Source organism: Poecilia reticulata, linkage group LG13 (genome assembly GCF_000633615.1).
Source record: "Poecilia reticulata strain Guanapo linkage group LG13, Guppy_female_1.0+MT, whole genome shotgun sequence".
Classification (NCBI taxonomy): Eukaryota; Metazoa; Chordata; class Actinopteri; order Cyprinodontiformes; family Poeciliidae; genus Poecilia; species Poecilia reticulata.
Window position 1 is genome coordinate 19,230,203 of NC_024343.1, and position 12,268 is coordinate 19,242,470.

The following is a 12,268-nucleotide window of genomic DNA, read 5'->3' on the forward strand; positions in this document are numbered from 1 at the left end:
TATATATATATGAACCTGATGAAGATCTTCTTGCTCATTCATGAGCAAGAAGAGAGAACAGACCTAAATAAAGAAGGCATTTTATTTCCAGTTTCTATCCTGGGGGAAAAATAAACACTTTATTCATCTAATTTTTAAGATTTCTTAATAACCGCTGATATTTTCATTCACCTTTGCCACCTATGATCTTGTTGCCTGCGATGTTTTGCTTTCATGTGAACTGAAACAAAGGCCTGGTTCATCTTATTTACTAAATGCAATACCAGTGCTGTTTGCCAGTTGCTAAGCTTGCTTTTGAAACTCGAACGGTCTGGATCAACAGGCTGGCGAGGTAAAAGCCTCATTGCTTAGAGCCACAGATTCTTATGTTGTGAGGGAAGAACTTCTAAGTGTGCAGCTCCGATGTTACAGAAATCAAACACCGAATCTGAAAACTGAACTTCCATTTGTAAAAGAAGAAATCATGAAGACGTGTGGGTGGTCCACCTACTAATATGCACGTCGCTGGAAGCACAATAAGTACAAATTATTTTTGCAGCATTTATTTGTGCGGTTCCACGTTGTGCTTTTCAAACCGATGCATTACACTCAAAACATGGCTTTTCATCTGTGCCATGTCCGTTGTTATTGTGTACACATCCTTCTCAGCCTCTGATCTCAACATCTCTCTGTTTCAGTTTTGCATTCTCACAAATCCTCGCCTTTGTTGCTCTCTCTTCCTCTCTCTCTGCAGCTTTCTGTCTGATTCTTTGTCTTAAGGGTTCATTATGGTTCATTCTGCGTCTCTCTGTCTCTCTCTCTCTCTGTCTGTCTGGCCAAAAAAAGAAAATTCTTCTCTGCAGATCAGGGTACAGAGAGTCACAAGGTCATTAGAGTATAGGGTAGCAAGAGCAAAAAGACACTGAGCGTGTTTTCACGCTTGACGGTGCGGTAGACTCGGTTCAACTGGGGACCAAAATTGAAAGATTTGCTACATTTTCAGCTAGTGCGGTTCACTTTCACACTGCACTATAAGAAATGAACCAAACCCTTTGAAAAACTCGTTGCCCTCACCTTTCGCCTGCGGTGGCGCTGCACCAAGAACTGCTGAAGGAAACGAACATGAAAACATCTGAAGAAGACACTGAGCAGACAACTTTGCCACACTCTCTTGAGCCGCCGTGTTATTTACTGATGTCTTGGAATAGTAGTTAGTTTGGCACAGATAGTTTCCCACATATCTGTGCTTCATCTGACTTTATTTTAGAAGACCTTACTAATACTGTAAATAGCTAACTTTTTGTTGACTTTTAACAACAAAAACATCCATTCTAAAAAGAGACTTGTTAGCGGCGAGGTACGGCGGATTTATTCCTCCTTCTAGTATCATTTTACCTGTCCCATTGAACAAAAACAACACAAATTCCCTGCTGTCTTTAGCGTTTGCTTGAGTGACGGAAACTAGTTCACGTGCCGTTAAATGAGCGCGTTTTCTGGCCTGATTTAAATTCTTCCGTTATCAAGGGTAAAGAAAACAGGGATGATTCACTGACAAAGGTCGCATTAGGAGAATGTCTCTGAAAGTGGGAGTTTCACATGGCGCTTTAAAGCAACGGATTGACAGCCACTCACACCGCCGATGGGTTTTGGGGGGAGTCCCGCAAGGCCATTCACTGAGTGGCAAAAATCACGAGGAGTTTGTCAGTGGCATATGATTGCCGCTTTCCCTGCAGTCTGCAAAGCTGTCACTGGACTAATGCACACCAGTGGAAGATGTAATCTGTAGTAAATACAGTTGGCTCCATGGAGGAGTCCTCTGTGATTTCCACAGATTAAGGTGTCAAACTGAATCACTGGTCATAGACGACTGAAGAGTACAGATTATCCCCCCGTTGTGCCCGATGCCTTTTCTGATGATGAGAAAAGAGATTTTGTGCCACTCCGTTCGTGTGTTTGCGTGTGTGTGTGAGAAAGAGAGAGAGAAATAGGGATTTTGGAAAGCTGGAGATGTTTTCTTTCAGGGAACATCCACTTCTTTGGTATTTCCTGATTGGATCTAAAATTCCAGACTTCAGAATGTGAAAAATTCCCACCATAAAAAAAAGATCTTCTAAAATATATTCTATTTATTGATCTTAATGGCTAAAAGTATTTCAGCTGTTTAGCATCTTTCAGCAATCGTCTCGCTTTTAGTGATCCATACCCTGCCAGAGATTTTCATCGCCCCGATCGCTTATGAAATATTTCTCTCTCGATTTATGTTCCCTCTCTCTCTGAAACCTCTCCGTTTCCCCCTTGTCTGTTTGGGCTCCTATCTCATTATTCACCGAATATCTCCGCTCTGTTTTTTTTTTCACAGGCCATGCCACTTGTGCCTTCGCACCAATCTACCTGTCCGTCCATCTGCCTGTCACTGTCTGCCTTCTTGTTGTTTACACTTCTCCCTTATTCATGGCTGCACGTCTGTCCAGGTTGACATGTGCTTTAGTGTCAGAGTAGGAGTGACAGAACTAACCTTAAAAGGGCTTTCTGCATGCCTCTGTGCAGAACAGAATGCGTGTGTGTGAGTTGCTGTTTGCAATTTTTCATGAGTAATAACGGCCTATGTGCTTGAAATGCCACATGCCGATGTGGTGAAATCAAACTAGAAGGATTTGTTCTTTTTTTTCTAAAGTGGGCGTTTTTTTTTTTTCTCTCCCTGTTGCCTGCGATGTTTCTATATCCCCTGGACATCTATCACTCACTGTCTTTTCTCGAGAGACTGCCTGTCTGTCCATCGATCTGTCTTTCAGCTCCTGTGAATCCTCCTCTTCTTTTAGCTGTTTTCCAATCTTTTTCAATCTTCCCACCCACACTCTTTTTAAAAAAAAACACTCACAAATACTCACACACACACATGCACGCACGCACACCTCGGCCATTGCTATTCCTGAGAGGAGCAGACTAGTCTGGCGGTGGCTTGGTTTATGTCCATGAACTCAGTGACACCCTCCGCTGGCGCTGCATTACACCACGGTGGCATCACAAGCCATTCTGCAGAATATGGCCCCTGCACAACAATATCCGTATATGCATCGCACGCAAATCATTTTATTACCTTTTCTGCGCAGCACACACCAAGACCGCACATTCGTACGTCTCTTGTCTAACTCGCACGTAAATGCTCCTTCTTTCTGTTTGCACGCAGGGCTCTTTAAGCAGTTGCGTTGATATCACGGTGCAGACAACAGATTGCGCACGTGCCACTTGGCTGCACTTGTCGTCTGTCCTCCCCTCTGTTTGTCTTATCGCCGAAGGAGCGAGGCATAGATTGAGTTTGTTTATGTGTGCGTTTGTGTGAGAGCGAGGGAAAGCTATGCGTAGAGAGAGCACGCGAGAAATGGTGGGGCACTTGTGCACATGCTACTCACATGGTTGGGTCTTGAACAGCAAGACCCTGGTTTCTTTCATGCATGCTTTTTGGTGCGTTTCTAATGAAATTCATGCAGATTCGCCACTTTGTACAATCAATATGTCTTTGTGGCATACTTTAGTGAGTAAGATGAAGTAAATTAAATAACTTCAAGAATATTTTATGTAAAATGTCAGTACCACGTTTTAAAGAGGTTGGACAGATATGTTTTGCGTTCTTACTTGCTTGTGATGCGATCGATTGGTAGAAGAAAAGTAATGTGTCCGTGCTCTGCGGTGTTGCTCATAAATCCTTCTAAAGTCTAAGGTATTTTTCGGAATCATGGCCCTTTGCCAAATTTTAATTGGAAATATATAGAGGAGATGGTTTTGTTGTCTGTCTAAGCGAGGAAAAAATGTGTTCAGAAAGTGAAAGGAGGAATAAAGATGTCTATTGTTTGTGATTAACTTAACCCATTTCAAAAGGGCCAGCTGAGCAAGGCTTTTAACTTTTTTTTCATTAACTGAACACACTTCAGCAAATGAGAATAACGACCAGCCAACCTGAATTATTCAAAATAAAATATATATGTGCTTGTTCAAACGGAAGGATTGCTGCAAATTCAAGTTAATGTAATCAGCAGGGCTTTCTCGCACAAATAACTTTTCAACAATTTTCAACTACATTTGACTGCGACTATGCCTGAGATCGAAATGGATTTTATTCATTAAAATTGTAAACTATATGGTATGCATTAGACAAATTTGATCACGTCGCATTATAATCCATTGATATCTTTTGTTAGAGTTGTTACAAATGGCTAAAGTCTGTGAAAACAAACAATGTTCAATCTGACCTGAGCTTAATAATCGTCAAGCTCATGTTGATACGTAGGAAAACTATTACCAATAAATTTCCAAAATCTAACTTCAAGAAGTCCAAATCATCCCTTTCATGCCAAATAAAAAGTAGTATAAGACAAATGTTTTAAATAGTTGTTTTGGTCGAGGATGATGGAACACAATATCTGAAGGAATTTAATCAAGTCTTTAACTAATAAGACATTTGTATTGGTTTTGCATCCTTTAATGGTAGAACATGATTATCATAGTAACTTTGGTGGATGTCTGTAACCAACTACTTATTTATTTGAATAGCTTAGAGAATCTGAGCTCATTTTGTGATCTTTTCTGCTAAATTTTAAAATGACACATTTCAACATTGCACCTTAACCTCAACCCATTGCTGCTGCAACATCTAAGCTTGGTGCTACAGACTCAGCAGAGGCTGCATTGATGGCGCAGCATCGTTTAAAGACAGCGTCTTTCTGCCGTTCTGACCATATGGCCATGACATGAGGCTGGACCTGACACCATTAACCGCTTCGTCCTTGCTTTGAGCGCGGTTGACTCCGTTGCTGTGGCGATGATGACCTTGCAGCACTTTATGGTGATACTGCAGCATAAGGTGCTGTGTGAACAAGAAACGGTCTAGAGACAGCGTGAAGGAGAGGTAGAGGGAAGGGCGAGGCGGTGTAGGTAAATAAAATGAGGACGAGTACTTTTACAAAGAGGGCTCACGTTCACCAACTTGTTTATGTCACACCATACAACCGGGGAGATGTTGAAACAATTTTTGATGGGAAGAAATAGCTGAATAGAGAAAAGAAAACTAAAACAGAAAAAAACAAAATGGAAGGCGGGGAAATCAAAAGAGATAAACTGTGATAAAACGTGTCAAGATGGTAGAACAGAAGCAGCAGCAGTCCACTGAAATAAGGAATCCACTCTCCTCCTTACTGCTTTCCACTTTTATTTCTACTGGTTTGTGCCCAAGGGCGGAACTAGAGCAAAAACTGTTACAATCCACCCAAATGGTGAAAGAAATAAAACAATATCTATAAGGGATACAGAGAAAAAGACGTTGAACATGTAACAATATATGTGTGTGTGTTTTTATCGTCTGTGGATTGGAAGGGGGGCTGGTTTTTCTACCTACGCCTCTCAAACTGAGACCAGCCCCTGTCTCTCACCACTAACTCCTCTTGTTTGTGTCCCATCACTGTCAGTCTGATGGTTCTACCTCTCTCTTAGGCTCCACTCCCCTATCTAAGTTTTCCTCAATGCTTCTCCCCACCCAAAGGTCAGCGCAGGTCGTTTACAGACGATATCCTCGTCAGCTGGCGATGCAATGTAATACGAAGCGTCCAGCTGCTGCAGTCAGCGTCCTTTAGCCTCTCATTTTGCTGAATATACTGCCCTTGTTCCAGCTCTACTTTCTCTTTTTCGTGTTTTGGTTTTCTCCTCCTTTTTTCAAAAAGTCCACCTCCTAAACTCTGACACTGTGAGGTCATGAATATCTGAACTCAACCCTAGATAACATTGTTATGTGTCTGTTTTAAAGTAGGCAATAATTCAGCTACATGCTGCTGTCATTTTGTTGCAGATATCTTTAACACAATGCGTCTGCATAGAGGTTAAAGGGCATCTAAGCCAATCAGAATCAAGCTGTGCAATCAGCCCCCCCTAAAAGACGTCTGACAAACAATAATTTACAACATCCTATAAAATATGCACATATGAACGCATGAAATCACACGCAACTTTTATAGCACGAGCAATACAACATAGAGATACAATACACACATATGTATGTCACAAAGCAATGCAAGTTTAGTGTCAGTGACCTGACATCTACGTTCTGTAGATGCTCTGTCGTCACTGACGAAAATTCAATTATTCTCTCGTGGTTCAATATTCTTTCTTGTGTTGACGTGCGTGTGTGTTTTTTTTTTATTTTTTTATTTCTTTTTTAGATGTACCAACATGTGGCAAGATAATAAAAAAAATGTGACAGGAAATGTCTGGAATATCATATTTCCAACCCTTTTGATTGCCGCACACCAATTCCCAGGACATTTAAACAGACGATAGTTGACGCAGTGACTCTTGGGGAATCTTTTGTTTTAAATCAAATTCATCTTCTCATTCGCCGTCACGCCTCTGTTTCGCTCTCTGTGTCAAAGATCATCAAACTTTCTTAACCTCTTCCCGAAACCTTTCTTGTTTTCCTGTTAGGGCTTTTTGTTTTTGTTTTTTCTCTCCAAAGGGAGTTATTCAAGGTGAATAGGCTCTTCAGATCTCTGGCTTCTGTTTGCTACGTTTTCCTCTCATTCTTCCTTTGCACGTTGGTCTCATATGCATGAAGAGGCAAATGTGGCTTCAGTTAACTGTGGAATTCCACATGATTGGTGCCAAACTGTGCACATTAATTTCAGGATTTGCAGCTACCTCAAGCAAAAACCACAGAAAGCGTGGCTTTAATGCAAAAACTTAAGTCCTGTTTATTGTAACTTTTTGTTTTTATTTTTTGTTCATTTAATTATTTGACATCACTTGTTTAAACTTAATTTTCATAGAACTGTGTTTTTTGTTGTTTTTATTATTTCTATTTCTTTCATATCAAATTGTCACCGGATACCAGGACATCCAGTGTTACCGGTCGATTAAATGGCCGCTAGCCTTTTTTTTTGGCTTTGTATTTTTGCTCAAAGGTTTTCCATCTGAAAAAGTCCAAACATTTATCCTATACTTCTGCTTGACATTCATTCAATTGAAATACTGTTTTCTTGGCCAGACAATGTGAATTAATTTAAAAATAGAGCAGAAACGATGCCAATGTGTGGGGTCAGGATGCTGCGGTCCTGCAGTGAAAAGATAAAAATAGAGATGCAGAGTTCATAATATTCCATCTCGATTTCAAGGGTCTTAAACTTTCTTAAAGTGAAGTGACAAAATATGTATGTGGAATTTCTTATCCATCTCTCTTAAAATTTGGACAAACAAAAATTGGGAAAGTAGTGTATTTAATACTTAATGAAACAATCTTACGTTGCAATTTTACCTGTAAATCTTTTAAGGTGCCAACTCGGTTTTCGATTCTTGACACATAATCTCAATTGGATCTAGGTGTGGACTTTGACTAGGCCTTTCTAACACATACATGTATTTTAATTCATAGCAACCTTTTTTATTTCCTCCAAGAGTGCTTAACTCAATCTATCTTCTCAACAACTCTGCACACCACCATTTTCCCTGATAAGTTAAGGGTGAATTGCAATGTTAACGTTCCTCCGCTCATATGATTTTTGTATGTAGTTAATAAAGTGATGTCTCATATGACCAATTTCCTTTCACTAACATGTTTGTTGTATCCACTATAAACTTCGGACTGAACTGTGAATGGTTCAGCAAAATTTGCCTACAATATTTGCTTTCACATTGTATGCATTTCTAACATTTTGAACAAGAGATAATGATGATTAACCCCGAGAGTGTTTACATCTTGGAAAAGTGTTTATTAGACGGGGCTTGATAAATCTTTGCTGTAATTTATGCCATGTCATCTGCCGTGAGTGTGTGCAAACTGATCCGTGCGCAAAGGTCACGATCAGCAACAGGAAACACGGAGACAGAATCTGTATCAATGTGTTTACATTTCGCCCTGGCTTGTTTACCGCAGGCGAAAACACTGGAGAAAAATTTGGAAAGTAATGCTTTAAATTCAGAAATTAGTCTCCATCTCTGACACACGTGGGTCTGCGTGTGTGTGTTTGGGTTCGCAGCAATTACTCGAGGCTAGCGTTGACAGATGAGCTCAAGATCAGACAACTTTCTTCAACTGAGGGATTACCTAAACCTCTGTGGCACTCATGGCGTTACACTCTGTTCTTACAATGAGGTGTATATATATACATTCACACCCCTTAAGCTTTGTCACATTTTATCACGTTGAACAATTTTATTTGGATTTTTGTGAGATAAACTCCAAAACAGCTGGAGGTGGTGGAGGTGCCTTCACCTCAAACCGCATCACATGTTTCTTTCCACTACAGTGTGGTACAATTGTTGATCTGTCACTTCGAATTCCAGTAAATTAAATTTAGGTTTGTGGTTGTATTTTAGTAAATCAAAAATAAAATGTTAAAGAGAAAAATGTTGCTAGTGTTTTACTGGATTCTTCTACATGTGAAAGTGCACACTTTAAGGGCAATGGGGGATTTACTGTTGCATATGATCTACATCTCCCTTGAGCTCACCGTTAACCCCACCTTATTACCTCGACTAGTGGATCTGCAGGTATAATAATATATTTAGCCTCTGGCTATGGGAAATGACCACATGCATTATTCACAAATGCTAAGATGCTTATTGACGGAGCCTTTATTTATATATTTCCCTCGATGCTGAAGTTATTTTTCACATCTGATATGACTTTGTTCTCATTTTCTATTTTGGAGTGAACCTCATTCAGTCCTCCGTGTTGAACAACCGCTAATAACACACAGAGGTGGAGCCGAGTTTATTGAATTGGCTGCAGTTTGACGTAGCTGTTTTCAGCACCGCATTGCACAAGAGCTTCTGAGCGTCCAAAGGAAACAGAACTCCTTTGAGAAAAAAAAAAACTAACATCCAACACCCCTAAGACACAAGGATAAGTTTGTCTAATGAAATTTGTGAGAATTTTCCAGCTGTTTAAGGCCGTCACTTATTTTGAACGGACTATTTTCTCTTTTGCTTCGGTGCATGAGACTGCTACTGGATATTCTGTGGGCTTCTGCTCTGATCTCACATTTCCTCTCTGCTTAAATGCATGACCTCAGGAAAAGCAAGAGCAGGGCTGTGGTGGGAGCCTTGGGTGCATTTTTTTAACTGTTAGTTCACAATTTCTTTCTGCTTCTCTATTCTACTGCTAAGTTTCGAGTTGACTTTGTCTGGTGGCATACAGAAGGGCTGAATTTAATTCTAAATTTAATTCATCTTCTTTGGAAATATGAGCAAACTAAGTAAGCCAGCAAGCATTCATCATTTAAGTAAACAATTCATATTCACCCATTTAAATTATTTTGATGATGTACAAATGAATGGATTCCATAGCGCAGTTAAATGCAGCACATGTGGGTATTGTGTGGTGATATTATATATTACCACACAATATTATATATATATTCCCACCTATTTATTGAGAGAGAAGGAGAGTGTTTGACTGCACATCTTGACTGGTTAAGTTGTTCTTGTTTGTAAAATTACCCACTGGAGAAATTGAGATATATGTAGGAGTTATTGTTGGTCAAAGGTCATGACCTATCCATTTAACATTGCTGCTGCTTCCAGTCACTTGCATTTATTTGGATATTCTTACAAATTGAGTTATTTTGGGTTTAAGTTGCTTGTTTTTCCAGAAACCACTGCTATATTCTAGATCAGTGGTCCCCAACCATTTTATTACCGCGGACCGGTCAAGACTTGGAAAATTTTGCTGCGGCCCAGGGGCGCGCGTGAACCGTCAGATAAGGCGGTGTTGGTGTTCCCGCTAAAGCCTGAATATACCCAATTTGGGTTGTCTTGGACCTTTTATCACAGCCTGTGGAGTTTACCCTGTCTGGGAATGAGAATACAACCTGCTGAATGTGACAGGTAGCCAATCAGAAAGCGCGGTGACGTAAGATCAGAGGGGAATCCCAAACAGCTGACATATCGCGCAACTGAGAGTCCGATATATCGGAGATGATATGTGGAAATGTTTATTATAAAAGGTCATTATCATATCTGTTTATTCAGTTAAAAATGTTAACTATGAAAAAACAGTCACCTCCAAATCATAGTGCAGCAAATAGAGCGGCTGCTCCCGTCGTCTTTCATCCACCGCCTTTTCTTTTTGTTATGTCTTTTATCTCTTAAAGTGACTCCACAAACTATCACAAACGATTTAACTCACGATAATGACTAATGGGAGCCCTGAGCTTGTTTCTCTGCAACGAGACGGTCCCATCAGGGAGTGATGGGAGACAATGACACCCGAAGTGTTGCTTATATCCACAGCCTGCTTGGTCTCTACATGGCGAAGCAGTTTGAAGCTTCATTGCCTCATTAGCAGCCGGTCGCCGTATGTTACGCAGAGCGGGCTTGTAATGTGGGACTCACTTACCGTCCGGGATAAATCCATTCTCCTGTCTCTTCTCTGGGCCTTTTCCCCTTCGCAAGAAAACTTTCCAAAGACATCTGATCTGTTTCTTACTCATTTTGATGTTTGTGGGTTCAATGTTGGCACGCAAGTAACCGAGAGAATCCGGTTAAAGGATTTTCAAAATAAAAGATCCTCCAGACTCAAATAATACATAAAACGGAAATATTTAATTATTTCTTGTGCGGCCCGGTACCAATTGGTCCACGGACCGGTACCGGTCCACAGACCGGGGGTTGTGGACCACTGATCTAGATTTTAAAAAGGCATACCCAAATTATAGCTATTAATGTGAGAATGAAAACTTTGCAAGCTTAGTGTGTGATCATGTTTGTACATTTTTCCACCATTGAAACTGTTTTTTCTTGGTAACACTTTATTTGAAGGGATGTGCATGAGATTGGCATGACACTTAACCATAAACATGACATAACACCTGGTGTGAACATGAAGGAGTGCTCATGAATGTTTGACTGGTGTCATGAAGTGCCATTCGGTAAATAGTGACATTTTTAATGCAAAATTGACACTTTTAATGCAAGCTTTAATGGAACTTTGCATTAAAAGTGCAAATATTTACACAATAATGCAGAAGTGACACTTAATGGGAATTTAATGTAACTTTTCAGTTGTTTTTATGTTCTTGTCTACTGTGGGGCATGGAGGAATATAACTCTGATTTTGCTTAACAAAATTAGTGAAAATGCCAAGCTTTATTCCTTTTAAACTTTACGTAGAGTTGGAACATTGAAAAAGTTTTTTTTTTTTTTTTCCCCCGTTCCACTCAGTTTAGCATCACTTACAAAACACGGCATTTTGTTCCATGAAACGCGTTCATCCGTCCGACTCATCACTATTCATCTGGTGTTTTGCAGCTGTTGACTGTTTGTGCTTTCCACCAACACCAGAACTCGTAAAAACTAAACATTGGCTTTGTCAAGCTGTCAAACGCAGAGCACAAATACATTAATATGTTGTTTATGCTACAAGGTTGATTACTTGCAGGGTTTGCTACACTTATGTCATCTCATCAGAAGTATTTTACACAAAGAGAAAAAAAAAATCAGGCTTCCTTCGGTGAAGTCTGAATGGGCTTATGTGCATTTCCAACTGTGGGTCTGTGAAGGACAACGAGGCTCGTTTTGGCCTTCTACCCAACATTGGGTCAAAATCTTTGACCCAGTGTTCAAATAGAACTAACCAACATCTGCCCTTACAGCATAAATCCAGCATTTGGGTTAAAGAAATAAAAACCCAGCTTAATGACTGCTTTATAGACTCCGTGCTACTAGCTACTTGGGTGTTAGTTATGCAAACAAATAAAACGGCTAAAGTGGTCGTCTTTTAATCTCAACATCAACAGGTTGTGCATGTATTTGAATGTAGTATGTGCATATGGTTGGTAAAGGAACAAGATTTCTCCTCACCCAAAAAATAAACTAATGTAATCAGCTACGTACAGACTCAAAGTTTTAGCAAGGCATTTATAGTGAACCGGGAGAATATGTTACAGGTGTGCCCTGAAGGTAGTCCGTCTGTGTCTGTTCTTCTGTCCTTCATGGTGACCTCATCCCGTCCAAATCGCTCTCTCCCATTTGGCCTACAGCCAGCAGCATTGCTGGAGTCGTCAGGCTAGCTGACTGGCCATTTGCAGTCTCACCAGGGACAGGCTTACTTACAACTTACTAATCTTTACATTTCATGCTCAGTTGCTCTCCGTGTGGTATTGCTATCGTCTATGATTACATTATTAACTATTACAATATTACAGTGTGGTCCTTTTTAGGATTGTAATTAATGCTAATAAGTGAAATTGAGGATTCCTCTCAATTGCATAAATGTTTCAAGTGCATTACGCATAAATTAAAGCTGTTT

General features: G+C 40.1%; 1 protein-coding gene across 6 annotated transcripts in view; it reads left to right on the forward strand.

Annotated features, from left to right (window-relative positions):
• LOC103474703 (muscleblind-like protein 1) overlaps positions 1–12,268 on the forward strand; it is a 72,402-nt gene that overhangs the window by 8,216 nt on the left and 51,918 nt on the right. The window lies entirely within an intron of this gene.